A 14,793-nucleotide genomic window follows, 5' to 3' on the forward strand; every position below is an offset into this window, starting at 1 on the left:
ACCTTTGACACGACCAGGTAAATTGCCTTCCTGCTTTCCCTACTCAAGGGGAGTAGACTGGGAAACAGATGGGAAGTTTTTGATCAGTCCAAGAAGAAAGGAGATAACCTAAGATAGGAATGATACCCAATACAATTCTATTTATTGGTAAATTGAGGCACTGTGACTGACTTACAGAGTAAGTTTCCTTTCATCTTGCAGTTTTTAATTAAGTTCATATTGAAAAAAAAAGAATCATCCAAAAAAACCTACTCTGGAATATGGCCAAAACATCCAGAGGTAATAAGCCAATAAATATTTGTTGAATGAGAGTTAGGTAGGTGACACAGTAGATAGAAGGCTAGGCCTTGAGACAGGAAAGATGCGAGTTCAAATCCAGTCTCAGATGCTTATACTAGCTCTGTTATCCTACACTACCATTTAATTTCTTCATAACTCAGTTTGGGTTGTTGTTTTGTCATTTTCAGTCATGTCTGGCTTTCTGTGACCCCATTTGGGGTCTTCTTGGCAAAGATAGTGGAATGGTTTTCCATTTCCTTCGCCCAGATCATTTTACAGATGAGTCAACTGAAGAAAATAGAGCTAAGGGATTTGCCCAGAGTCACAAAGATAGGAAGTGACTGAGGCTGAATTTGAACTCAAGTCTTCCTAATTCTAGGCCCTTGGTGCCACCTCCATATTTCCTCATCTGTAAAATGAGAGGATTAGACTTGATGATCTCTAAGGGACCTTTCAGTTCCAAAACTCCTAATCTATGAACTGATGGAATAGATGAGACAGTCTTAAGAGGAGCCCTGGGTCCTAGCATCTTATTAGAAGAGTACAAATATTGTTGAGAGAGAGCTGATTACCTCCTACTCCAGGAAGTAAGCTCCTAAGCTCTCCTTCTGTAACTACCAAGCTAAACCTTGGAGGAGTTTTGAAAACCACCAGGAAGGAGTGTGGAAACTCTACTAAACCCTAAAACATCCAGCAGAGCCCAGGGCAAAAAGACATTAGGCATGGTCCAAGCATGGGATATGGGGGGGGGGTGGAATGTTAGATTAGGAATCAGGTCCCGGGTTTAAATTCTGCCAATTTATTACTTATTTGATCTTTAGCAAGCCATTTAACTGAGTTTTCTTATCTATAAAGTAAAAAAGAAAATGATAATCCTTAAGATACATTTTAATTCTAAATTTATGAACCTATTACCCCAACTGAGACCAATGAGACCCTAGAGACCTAGAGAACTAGGACCCACAGAGAGAACTTCCACTGACAAAGATCATTGTGGTCTGCCAACAGAAAAAGGACTTTATCATAAGAAATCAGAGGATTGAGAACATTGGCTTGCCTAGCCTTCTCTTCCCTTTCTTTCCCTTCCCTTCCTTGCCTTAGCAGAAGTAGTTAGGCACTGCATGGACCAGATGCCATTACATTGCCCCTTGTCCTCTATAAAGGTAGACAGTCCATTACTGCATACTAGGAATACTTGGACTCTGCGGGGATACTGGATAGGACTTATGACAGTTTGAAGCTCCCCAAGGCTAAGGAGCTAGCCCTGGAGTTCCAAAAATCCCTGAGGCTGAGAAGGCAGGACATGAGATAAGGTGGGCTTCCTGATAGGTTTCAGAATAGGTTATCCTATTGAACTAGATGATCCAAAGGTATTTTTTCATTTATTTGGGTACTTCTTTTAATTATTTGGAATTTCAACATTCCCCCAACTTCAGAAACAATTCAGTGGGAACTTAAAAAGGCATAATTCCACTTTTTTCTCTTTTTTGTCAGCATGCTTTCTTGGTGCGATCATGCTGTTGGATTTACTAGAACTAATTCCCTGACACAAAAGTAATTATTTGGTAGATTAACATATTTGTCTTTGAGTTAAAGTTTCTCTAAAGCAATTCATTTATTCTTTAAGCCAGCATTCAATAAATATACACTTTTATTTTCAAGGAGAAATTATTGGGCATAATCTGTCAAACTGCACTACTGCCAAGGACAAAAGACTCAAGTTGTGTAGAAGTGAGAAAATATGATATTAAGCCAATCTGAACTATATTATTTCCTATCCTAGCTGCAGCCTATGGCCATAGTCATCATCTTTTCTCCATCTTCTATTGTGGATCCTCTGAATGCTATGGTCAGAAAGTCAACAAACCAGATCTTTATCAGGAACAAACCCCCTCAAAATCTTCTGTTTTTGTCTTACAGAATAGCTTTGTAGCATCGGTGCTTTGAATTAAAGTTAGAAACAAATGGGAAGGGGGCAGCTGGGTAGCTCAGTGGATTGAGAGCCAGGCCTAGAGACGGGAGGTCCTAGGTTCAAATCCGGCCTCAGACACTTCCCAGCTGTGTGACCCTGGGCAAGTCACTTGACCCCCATTGCCTACCCTTACCAATCTTCCACCTATAAGTCAATACACAGAAGTTAAGGGTTTAAAATTTAAAAAAAAAAAAAAAGAAAAAAAAGAAACAAATGGGAAGGTAAAGGCTGACTGTTGGGCGTTTGTTGTAAACTACAGCAATCCTTTAGACTTCAGTCCTGAGAAATACTATATTCATTTTAGCTCCACCCTCTTACTTTAAGTTACCATTCATCCTAAATTTTTTTTTTTTATAAACCCTTACCTTCTGACTTAGTATCAGTTATAAGACAGAAGAGTGGCAAGTGCTAGGCAATTGAGATTAAGTGACTTGCCCAGGGTCACACAGGTAGGAATATCTGAGGTTAGATTTAAACCCAGATCTTCACAACTTCCTGGCATTCTATACATTGTGCTCCCTAGCTGCTCCTATTTTTATCAGTTGACAATTATATGTGCAGTACCCTGAGAGGTGAGCACTGCATATTTCCATTTCTATTGCATGCACTGTTAATGAATACTTGTTTGTTTGTTTTCAATAGTACTATATATTGGTTACCTAAAATGTTAGAAAAAAATCATTTTTGTAATTTTTTAAAAAAACCCTTACTTCCATCTTCAAAGCAGAAAAGTGGTAAGGGCTAGGTAATGGGGGTTAAGTGATTTGCCTAGGGTCACACAGCTAGGAAGTGTCTGAGGCAAGATTTAAACCTAGGACTTCTCATCTGTAGGCCTGAGCCACTCAACTGTCCCCAATTTTGTGATTTTTAAAGCATTAATGTTTAAATTGATGCTATAAGTTTCAAATTTACCCCAGACGACTTTTGCAAGGGACCACAAAAATTTGTGTCAGAAGAAGAACATAACATGAGTTTCCATCCAAGCATTTTAAAGAGACTGTCCTAATTCTTGGAAAGAATGCTCATACAGAGCTGTGTGCCTTCCATTGGGGCCAAAGTTGGTATAAGAATTTTGGAGAAGAGACAATTTTCATGCTGTCTTTGAGAGTGAGCATATAGTACTAAAACCTCTTGGGGACTAACTCCAAACTTATGGAGAGATAGACTTTGGAATCGGCAAATATGTGAGGGAAGCTAATTCCTCAACATGTTCCTAATTTTCAGTTTGCCATTAAGACTTCAAGATATTTCCTCTTGTGTAAGATTAGGGACTCTCTCCTGGTTTGAATTGAAATATTTCTCTCCTAACTGGAGAGATAATTTGCTCCATGTATTTTCTGGTATATTCTTATCTGTACAACTTCTCTGATTTTCTCAGATAATTGGGCTCAATTCCTATCCACTATTTGTATTTGGCAGAAAGGATTAAAAATGATAAGTATAAACTAAGGGCTTTCCTCTCCCCTCTAAGACTGGAAAATTTGAAATTATGCCAAAGGGCTATAAAAGAATGCATAACCTTTGATCCAGGAATATATCCCTAAGTTTATATCCCAAAGAGGTAAAAAGAAAATGGGAAAGGACCTGTTTGTGCAAAAATGTCTGTAGCTAATCTGATTGTGTTAGCAAAAAGAATTGGAAACTAAAGGGATGTCCCTCAATTGGAGAATGGTTGAACCAATGATAAAATATGATAGTGTTGGAATGTTATTGTGCTATAAGGAATCATGAACAGGATGATTTCAGAAAGAGCTAGAAAGACCTACATGAACTGATATAGAGTGAAATAAGCAGAACCAGGAAAATATTGTACACAGTCACAGCAATTGTGGAAAGATCAAGTACAATAGACTTTTCTACTAACTAGCAATATCATGATCCAGAACAATTCTGAGGGATTTATGAAAAAGAATGCTATCCACCTGCAGAGAGAAAACAATTGGAATAAGAATGCAGATGAAAGCATATGATTTATCACTTGTTTATTTGAGTATATGTTTTAGGGCTTTGGTTTTTTAAGATTATTCATTTACAAAAATGAAGAATATGGGTGGTTCCTGGAAGATGATGGCTTAGACGGAGTGAATCTTAAAACCTCTGCACCCTTACACACTGAGATAGAAAACAATGTGCTTTGAGAAGAAAGAGGACCAAATCTAATAATGGGACAGAGCAGGGGGAACCCTACAGCAGCATAACTAAAGAGGTACACCAAGAAAAAGGCTTTAATTCTTGAACTGTCGGGTCTGATGGCATAGAAGGGGAATCCCAGGATCCCAGGATGCCTCCCCCACATGCTGTGTGGAGTCTCCAGTGGTCCCGGAAATCTCAAGGCCAGTGGGCCCACCGATCAGGAGAGAGGGCCTTGCTGGCACTGGACTCAGGGAGTTAAACACAGGCACTGGAGAGGTGACTGGAGGAGAAAACCAGAGAAACACAGCAAAAATGCTCAGAAGATCATGGCTTAGAGAGAGCCAAACCCCAGACGGCAGACAACTTGGCTTCCTTATACCGAGATAGAGAACCCAGGGCTTCAAGAGGAAAGAAAACCAGATCAGACACAGAAGACAGTGCAGGGGAACCCCACTGCTGGAGAGCTCAGTTCATTGAAAACACTCCTTCTTGTCCCCCCACGTTTTTTTGGTGTTTTTTTTGTCTGTTTGTTTTTCTCTCCCCTTGAGGTTTTAGCCTCAGGGCAGATAAAGCAGTAAGATTAATCCAATCAATAGAGGATTAATCCCAACAATTGGACAGACAAGAAGTCTTCAGAGAGCAGAGAAAGTAACTACAAACCTCCATTGCCAGCTGGAGAAAGATCTTTCATTAAAGATCATTAAATACATCTGCTCAAACTAGTAGAACAAGGAAGGGAAAAAACATGAGTAAGCAACAGAAAAAGAGAAAAGAAATGACAATTGACAGCTTCTTTCAAGGAAGTGAAAAGAGAGCAAATGAAACATAAATGGAAGAAGAGGAAGTATTTACAGCAAACTGACACAGGCTTTGGAAGATCTCAAAATTCAATTAACTCAAGAATTTAAAACTCAATTAACTCAAGAACTTCAGGAACTCAAAAAGCAATCAAGAGAGGCTGAAGACAATTTGAAAAATGAAATACATGAACTAAAACAAGAAAATAAAGTCTTAAAAGCCAGATTGGCCAGCTTGAAAATGAAGCAAAGAAGGCAAAAGATGACCTACAAAGAAAATCAGACCAGAAAGAGAAGGATGACCAAAAAGCCAGGGATAAAATTCAGTCTTTAAAAAACAGAACTCAACAACTAGAAGCAAATGACTTCACAAGGCAGAAAGTATATATTAAACAAAATTTTAAAAAATGAAAAATTTGAGGAGAATATGAAACACCTCATTGATTCAACCAAAGATCTGGAGAACAGAGCTAGAGGAGACAACTTAAGAATTATTGGTTTGCCAGAACATCATGATAAAAGAACAAGTTTAGATAGCATTTTACAAGAAATTATCAGAGAAAATTGCCCACAAATTCTTGAACAAGAGGGAAAAGTGGAAATCAACAGAATCCACAGATCACCTCCTACATTTAATCCACAACTGACAACTTCCAGGAATATTATAGCCAAATTCAAAAACTACCAGACCAAAGAAAAATATTATAAGCTGCTAAAAAGAAGTCATTCAGATATCAGGGAAATGCAGTTAAGATAAAACAGGATCTGGCTGCATATACATTGAAGGACCAGAAGGCAAGGAACACAATATTCCAGAAGGTAAGAGAACTGGGTCTACAACAAAGAATCAACTATCCAGCAAGACTAACTATATTACTGCAGGGGAAAGTATGGTCATTCAATAAAATCGAGGACTTCCAAACATTCATAAAGAAAAAACCAGACTTAAACAGAGAGTTTGCTGCCCAAACCCAGAACTCAAGAGAATCAACATAAGGTAATTAAGGGAATGGGGGGAGGAGAAAAAAAATTCTTTTCTTTAAGGGACACAACAAGTTCAATCAATTTATATCCCAAGAAGAAAAGAAGGTATTGGCAAATATTAAAGATTATTATTACCAACAGGGTAACTAGAAGAAGTTTACATAGAGGGAACAGGGACAAACTGTATAGGATGAAATGTCAAGCGATATGTAAATATACATATGTATGTATGTAGGTATGTAGGTATGTAGGTATAAATATATACAAAACTGGGAAGGAAGAAGATAATAATAAGAAAAATAGGAAAACAAACAAAAAGGAATAAATTTATATTCAATATAGAAGCTCGTGGGACCAACAGGGAAAAATAACAATACACTGTAAGGGTAAAGAGGTTAGAGAGAGGAAATATTCAATACTTAAGTGCATTGAAATCAACTTAGAGAAGAACAATCAGATCCATAGGGGCAGATAATTGATTCACGCCCTATAGAGAAGTAGAAGGGTAACAAAGGGACTGGTGGGGAGGGAAGCAATACTAGGGAGGGAGAGGGCTTGGGGGGGGGAGCACTGCATGGCTTTAAAGAACAATAAGAGGGGAATAAGAAGGGACGGGGGAGAAAAGGAAGTACAACAAGGGAGGGGATTATAGGAACTGATTAAAAACAAAACACTGGTATAGAAGGAAAGAGTGAAAGAAGAAAGGACAGGAGTAGGAGAGAGAATCAAAATGTCTGGGAATGCACAGTTGATAATTATAACTCTTAATGTGAATGGGATGAACTCACCCATAAAATGGAAGCAAATAGCAGAGTGGATTAGAAACCAAAATCCAACCATATGTTGTCTACAAGAAACACACATGAGACAGACAGACCTACATAGAGTGAAAATGAGAGGATGGAGCAAAATCTTTTGGGCTTCAAATGAGAAAAAGAAGGCAGGGGTGGCTATCATGATCTCTAACAGAGCCAAAGTAAAAATAGATAAGGTTAAAAGAGATAGGGAAGGTAACTACATCCTAATAAAAGGTAGTATAAACAATGGAGAAATATCAGTACACAATATGTATGCACCAAATGGCATAGCTTCCAAATTTCAAAAGGAGAAGCTAGTGGAGCTCAAGGAGGAAATAGATAGCAAAACCATAATAGTGGAGGACCTCAACCTTTCCCTATCAGATCTAGATAAATCAAACCAAAAAATAAATAAGAAAGAGATAAGAGAGATGAATGAAACCGTAGAAAAATTAGAGTTAATAGATATATGGAGAAAAATAAATAGGGACAAAAAGGAATACACCTTCTTTTTAGCAGCATATGGAACATTCACAAAGATAGACCATGTAATAGGGCACAGAAACATGGCAAACAAATGCAAAAAAGCAGAAATAATAAATGTAATCTTCTCAGATCATAATGCAATAAAAATAGTTATTAGTAAGAATACATGGAGAGGCAAACCAAAAACTAATTAGAAATTAAATAATATGATTCTCCAAAATAATTTAGTGAAAGAACAAATCACAGAAACAATAATTTCAATGAAGACAATGACAATTGATGAGACATCTTACCCAAACCTATGGGATGCAGCCAAAGCAGTTCTAAGGGGAAAATTTATATCACTGAGTGCATATATTAACAAATTAGGGAGGGCAGAAATTAATGAATTGGGCATGCAACTTAAAAAACTAGAAAATGAACAAATTAAAAATCCTCAGATGAAAACTAAATTAGAAATACTAAAAATCAAAGGAGAAATTAATAAAATCAAAAGTAAAAGAACTGGGGCAGCTGGGTAGCTCAGTGGATTGAGAGCCAGGCCTAGAGACAGGAGGTCCTAGGTTCAAATCCGGCCTCAGACACTTCCCAGCTGGGTGACCCTGGGCAAGTCACTTGACCCCCATTGCCTACCCTTACCACTCTTCCACCTATAAGTCAATACACAGAAGTTAAGCGTTTAAAATTTAAAAAAAAACAAAAGTAAAAGAACTATTGAATTAATAAAAAAGACTAGAAGCTGGTATTTTGAAAAAAAACAGATGAAATAGACAAAGTACTAGTTAATCTAATTAAAAAAGGAAAGAAGAAAACCAAATTAATAATATCAAAGATGAAAAGGGAGACCTCACCTCTAATGAAGAGGAAATTAAGGCAATCATTAAAAACTATTTTGCCCAATTATATGGCAATAAATTTAGCAATCTAGGTGATATGGATGAATATTTGCAAAAATATAAATTGCCTAGATTAACAGCAGAAAAAATAGAATACTTAAATAATCCAATATCAGAGAAAGAAATTTAACAGGCCATCAAAGAACTCCCTAAGAAAAAATCACCAGGGCCTGATGGATTCACAAATGAATTCTATCAAACATTCAAAGAACAATTAATCCTAATTCTATACAAATTATTTGATATAATAAGCAAAGAATGAGTCTTACCAAATTCCTTTTATAACACAAATATGGTACTGATTCCAAAGCCAGGTAGATCAAAAACAGAGAAAGAAAATTACAGACCAATCTCCTTAATGAACATAGATGCAAAAATATTAAATAGAATACTAGCAAAAAGACTCCAGCAAGTGATCAAGAGGGTTATTCATCAGGATCAGGTGGGATTTATACCAGGAATGGAAGGATGTTTCAACATTAGGAAAACCATCCACATAATTGACCATATCAACAAGCAAACCAACAGAAACCACATAATTATCTCAATAGATGCTGAAAAAGCTTTTGACAAAATACAACATCCATTCCTACTGAAAATACTAGAAAGTATAGGAATAGAAGGTCCTTTCCTAAAAATAATAAACAGTATATATCTATCAATAATATGTAAATAAGTCTTGACTGACCACACATGTTAAAACCAGTGGAAATGTGAGTTAGCTATGGGAGGGGGGGTTGAGGAGGTGAAGGGTAAAGTAAAAATATGAATTATGTAACCATGGAAAATTTTTCTAAAAATAAAAAATTAAAAAAATAAAAATAAATAAAAAGGAAGAAAAAAATGAAGAATATGGAAACATGTTTTGTGTGATAATATAGGTATAACCCAGATTGAACTATTAGCCAGCTCCAGGAGTTGGGAAGGGAAAAAAAACAGGAAGACAATTTGGGTCAGATACTTGGAAACTTTTGAAAACTTTGGAAAACTCATGTGAAAATTTGTTATTAAAATAAAAAAGAAACAGTGGAAAAGGATAAAAAAGAAAAAAAGAACAAGTGGTTAAAGATATTTTAAAAAAAAGAGAAAATGGCCAAAAAATCTAGCAGCTTTTTGTTCTGAACTCATATACCGCTAGGCTAGTAATATTTGGAGTATATGTGTGGGTGTGTATTTATGTAATTTTAATAAAATCCATCCTCTTTGAGAAAAATTGGTTATGATTTCTTTTGGAGAGTTAAAAAATTCACAGATCACATCACTGATTCACATCAGTCTCTCCTATTGAATTACCTGTCTATACATTTAGACCGCCCACATGGATATTTTCATTTTACATGGGCATGCCCAAACCTTCTGTATATATCATGGACTTCCTGACTAGGAAGTCCTCCTCTCTCCTCTTCTCCTCCTCTGTTTCCAAATAAACTGTGGCATTTAAAAAGTCTAGAAAATGTAGCTAGTTTGGGGCCCTTCAAAGTTGGTCTATTTTTAATTTTTTTTAATTTTCATTTAAATACTCCATGCCCTTCCTATAGAATACAAGCTGCTTGAGTGCCAGGGTTGTTTCATTTTTGTCTTTGTATATCCAGCACCTAATAATAGGAACATAAATGCTTTTTGATGAGCTAATTGATTCCATTTTGTACTTGTTTTGACCAATTTTTCATAAAAGAGGAAAATAATTAAAAAATGAAAAAATGGGAATCTCTTAAAGAATACATCTTACATAAAAGGAAAAAGACTAGTACAAAATATATTCTTAGCTGCACTTTTTGTGGTGGTGGCAAATGAGGAAGTGTTTATCAATTGAGCAATGGTTGAACAAGTTGTGGTATCTGATGGTGATGGAATATTATTGTGCTGAAAGGAATAATGAACTGGAAGAATTCCATGTGAACTGAAAAAATCTCCAGGAATTGATGCAGAGTGAAAGGAGCAGAGCCAGGAGAACACTGTACACAGAGACTGATATACTGTGGCATAATCGAATATAATGGACTTCTCTAGTAGCAGCAATGCAATGACCCAGGACAGTTCTGAGGGAATTATGAGAAAGAATGCTATTCATATCCAGAGAAAGAACTGTGGGAGTAGAAACACAGAAGAAAAACATATGATTGATCATGTAATTTGATAGGGATATGATTAGGAGTTTGATGTTAAAAGATCACTACTGCAAATATGAATAACATGGAAATGACATATGTATATTATAACATGAACAATGATATATGTATAACCCAGTGGAATTGCTTTTCAGCTTCAGGAGGGGGAAGGAAATGGGGGGGGGCGGTAATCATGAATCATGGAACCATGGAAAAATATTCTAAATTTTTAAAAAGGGGAAAAAAATTAATCTTACCACAAAATGGAGACACAAAAACACTAGCTTAAAACTTAAATTCCAATTCAAATGTCTTGTTCTAGGCAAGAGACAGTGGATAAATCTTTTAATTCAGGATTTTTAAAGAGTATATTCTTTCAGCTTCTGAGGAGTATGGTCACAAAACTGTCTGGCTATTTTATTTCTTATAATTTAAATTTTATCATTTAGCTATATAGGGAAAAATTAAAAAACTCTATTTCCTAGGCAACAATTATTCTTATGAAAACACAATAAAATCTCATTAATTTAGACCAGCAGTTTTCAAAGTATGGCTCTCTTGGGAGTCTCAAGACCCTTTCCGAGGACCCATTCAATCAAAACTTTCTCCATCATACTGCTAAGATATTTTAATCTCTACTATGATAAATATTGATAGCTATAGCTCACATAAACAAAAATTTTTTTTAGAAAAGGGATCCTCACTAATTTTTAAGAGTGGAAAATGGTCCTGAGACTAAGAAGATAGAGAGCAGCTCATTTGTAATATAAGCAGTTGTTCAGTGGGTAGAGTAAAGCCTACTTTTTCCTAGTAAAACCCTTCTTCATTGTTTAACATGTAAATTCGATTACAGGGGGAATATTAAAATACTTAAACTTTTCATGGACCTGAAAGCATTTCAGAAGGACCCACATACCTAAAAACAATTAGTATGCTAATTATAAACCAGTCCTTAGGGAAATCTAGATCTCTCAAGACTTCTAAAGTCTGTGGCAGAATTTATGAAAAACTAATGATTTCATTTCTTTAAATAAAACATTCTACAGTTTGAACTATGTGTTAATTCAGACTTGTCCAAGTATCTTAGCATTCTGGAATTTTAATGGAAAAAGGCCTTAGATAGCATGGCAGAATTTATAATGGAAAGAGAACTGAAGTCAGAAGACCTGAATTCAAATCTCAGCTTGTGACCTTGTAAAAGTCTCTTAGTCTCATCTTAAAATTGTGAGGCTTGCTCAGGCCACTTCCAGCTATTAATCTGTGACCTTGGGCTTCATTAGCCTCTTCACCTTATCTGTAAAATGGGAAAGTTTAACTATGTGAACTATGAAATATCTTATGATTTTATTATCTTACAAATGTACAGTCTAAGCCAATTAGGTTTTAAAACTTTCCAACTTCAGAAAATATATATATATTTATATAGAATATAGAAAATTACTTTGTTAGGTGACTTCACACACTTCTTCATTATCCATATGAACACGTCCATGTCTAAGAACTTCTGGCCTTTTTTTTCAAACTCCTAAAAGTAAAAAGAGTGAGCTAGGAGAACAGAGCAATGACTTTTCAGTTTGGGGGTTTCTTTTTTAGTGATTTTCCACCCCCCCAATTTAATGGGAAAAAATTTTAAACATTCTTTTTAAAAATTTTGAATTCCAAAATTCCTCCCTCCTTCCCACCCTCCTTCTCTCCCTCTCACCCTTGCCCCTTTCTTCCCACCTCTCCCCTCTCCCTGAGATTGTAAACAAGCTGATAAAGATTTTACATGTGTGATCACGTAAAATATTTTTCCATATTAGTCATTTTGTGGAATAGAAATGACCTTCAGTTGAATCTAGAATCCAGCCTCTGACTCTGATGTATTCAATTAAGTAGATTAACTTTTCATTTCTGAAACTATCATATCATTAGCTGAAGTTCCATGATGTTTCTGTGTCCTGATGGTGGATAAAAAAGCCCTTTACAGCAAAGATGTCAAACTCATAGCCTTGTGCCTCTACAATGCTCCCAAGTCGCAGTGAAATAGTTAACAAAGTAAATAAAAATACAATAAAGTATAAAATGGTTTAATAAATCAATGTGCTGAAGCAAAGATCCTTATGTGTGGCTTAGTGGCCCCTATTTCCATCTGAGTTTGACACCCCTATTGTAATAGGGGAGCTCTCACAGCATGGCCACGTCTTACCTCCACTCTGTTGTCACAAATCAGTGAAGAGTCCTTCTTATTTTCTATTTTGAATTTAAACAAGATGTGAAATAGGAAGCTAGTTATGGCTCTAAAACCAAAAGACCAAAAGAGGACCTCTTGTCTACCAAGTTTTTAAAAATTCCACCAGACAATTCCTACCTGAAAGGCTACATTTAGTTTTCGTAGGTCTTCCAGGGTCATTTGATGTTCAATCTTATTGAAAGAAAAAGAAAATACAATTTTAAAAGGAAGATGAGTAGTAATATCTTGCTAATGAAATAAATACAAATTGGACTGCAGGTGTGCTACCTACATAAGTGTCTATTAATTTTCTATAGAATGTCATAAATTTTCACCCTGTCTCTCTGTCTCTCTGTCTCTCTGTCTCTGTCTCTGTCTCTCTCTCTCTCTCTCTCTCTTTCTCTCTCTCTCTCTCTCTCTCTCTCTCTCTCTCTCTCTGTCTCTCTTATATGTAGCATTGTGAAGTTAGTTTGAGCTTTTCCTGCAAAATTTCAAAAAAGACCTCTCAATTTTCTGTGTTTTCATTTTATTTCCAAGTCTCAATTCTATTACAAAAGTCCCACTTTTTTCCTTTGACTGAGATAGTGAGGGGAATGGGAGAGACTGGTTGAAGTCTGAAAAGAGAGGGGGAGAAAAAAAGGGAAAGAAAAAAACGGATGGACGGAGGGAGAATGAAAACTCTTTCCATCTTATCCAATATATATATATATATATATATATGTGTGTGTATATATATATATATATTTTTTTAACCCTTACCTTCCGTCTTGGAGTCAATACTGTGTATTGTCTCCAAGGCAGAAGAGTGGTAAGGGTAGGCGATGGGGGTCAAGTGACTTGCCCAGGGTCACACAGCTGGGAAGTGGCTGAGGCCAGATTTGAACCTAGGACCTCCCGTCTCTAGGCCTCCATCCAATATAGAAATTATCTTTGCCACCAGTGAACTTGAACCTCTCTCCTACCATCTTGCCTGAATTCATCTTGTCAATTCATAGCTTTTCCTCTGAGCCCTAAAGCTAGAGCCATAATGAGCATCTATGTATTTTTTCTAATAACAACTGTAACTTTTATATAGTACCTTAGATAAGATACCTCATTAGAGACTTGTAACAACCCTGTGCAACAACCTGTAGATACAAGTATAATCAAAACCATTTCATGAATGAACAAATTAAGGCTCAGAAAGATTACATGATTTGTCCATTGCTACACTGTCCAGTAGGTGTCAGAGACAGGATTTTAACCCCAGTGTTCCTAATTCCCAAACCAGCCCTTTATTTACTATATCATGATACAGGGAGAGGGTAAGGGAAGAAAGAGGAGAAAAAATTAAATGAAAAGATAAAAAAGCATTTCTTAAACTATTATAATGTGTCAGGCACTCTGCTAAGTTCCACAGAAGCAAATACAAAAGAGAGGGGCTATGACTTTAAGGAACTGTCCTTCTAATAAGGGGAGAGAACACATATAGGAAAATGTCATTAAGAAAGGTTGCTTTGCTCTGAAAGTCATGGAGATGGCAAGTGGATCCATGGAATAGTTGATTGACAAGCTCTTCTCCAGAAGCAATCATATTGTTAGTTTGATTATTATATTCAGAGTAAGAAGTGAAAAGAACATCTTTGAAACTTGTCAGAAAGATAATCATAGTAAAGCATCAGGATCTGGGATGTAAATATAATGGGTGTGCTTACCAGGAGTATGCTAATAAATGTTTAACAACCAGCTTGACCCTTCTTCCCCCCACCCCGAAAGCATGCACAATATACTTTTAAGTTAAATCTAAAATATTAACATTTTCTTCGTCATTTTCTCAAGCTAATCAACAAAACAATAAACTGAGCTCTGATTCATGTTAGCCAATTTCTGACCTGTAAATGTTCACACTGAAATTTTATTTTATTTTCCAATTTTTAGCACTTATTTTCTTTTAAATTTTGATTCTAAAATCTTTCCCTCCTTCCCTCCTTCTCATGCCTCCCCATCCCTGAAATAGCAAGCAATCGGATATAGATTTTATGTGTGTAATCATGTAAAACATTTTTCAATATCAATCATTTTCTCTCGCTGAAATTTTAACAATCAGCTCTCAAGAGTTCAGGATCTCCCTAAGAGGGCAGCAGGGCTCC

The 14,793-nt window shown here is 36.1% G+C and overlaps 1 pseudogene; it reads right to left on the minus strand.

Annotated features, from left to right (window-relative positions):
* Positions 1-14,793, minus strand: part of LOC123241268 — a 44,932-nt pseudogene that overhangs the window by 2,266 nt on the left and 27,873 nt on the right.

This window comes from Gracilinanus agilis, chromosome 3, assembly GCF_016433145.1.
Source record: "Gracilinanus agilis isolate LMUSP501 chromosome 3, AgileGrace, whole genome shotgun sequence".
NCBI lineage: Eukaryota > Metazoa > Chordata > Mammalia > Didelphimorphia > Didelphidae > Gracilinanus > Gracilinanus agilis.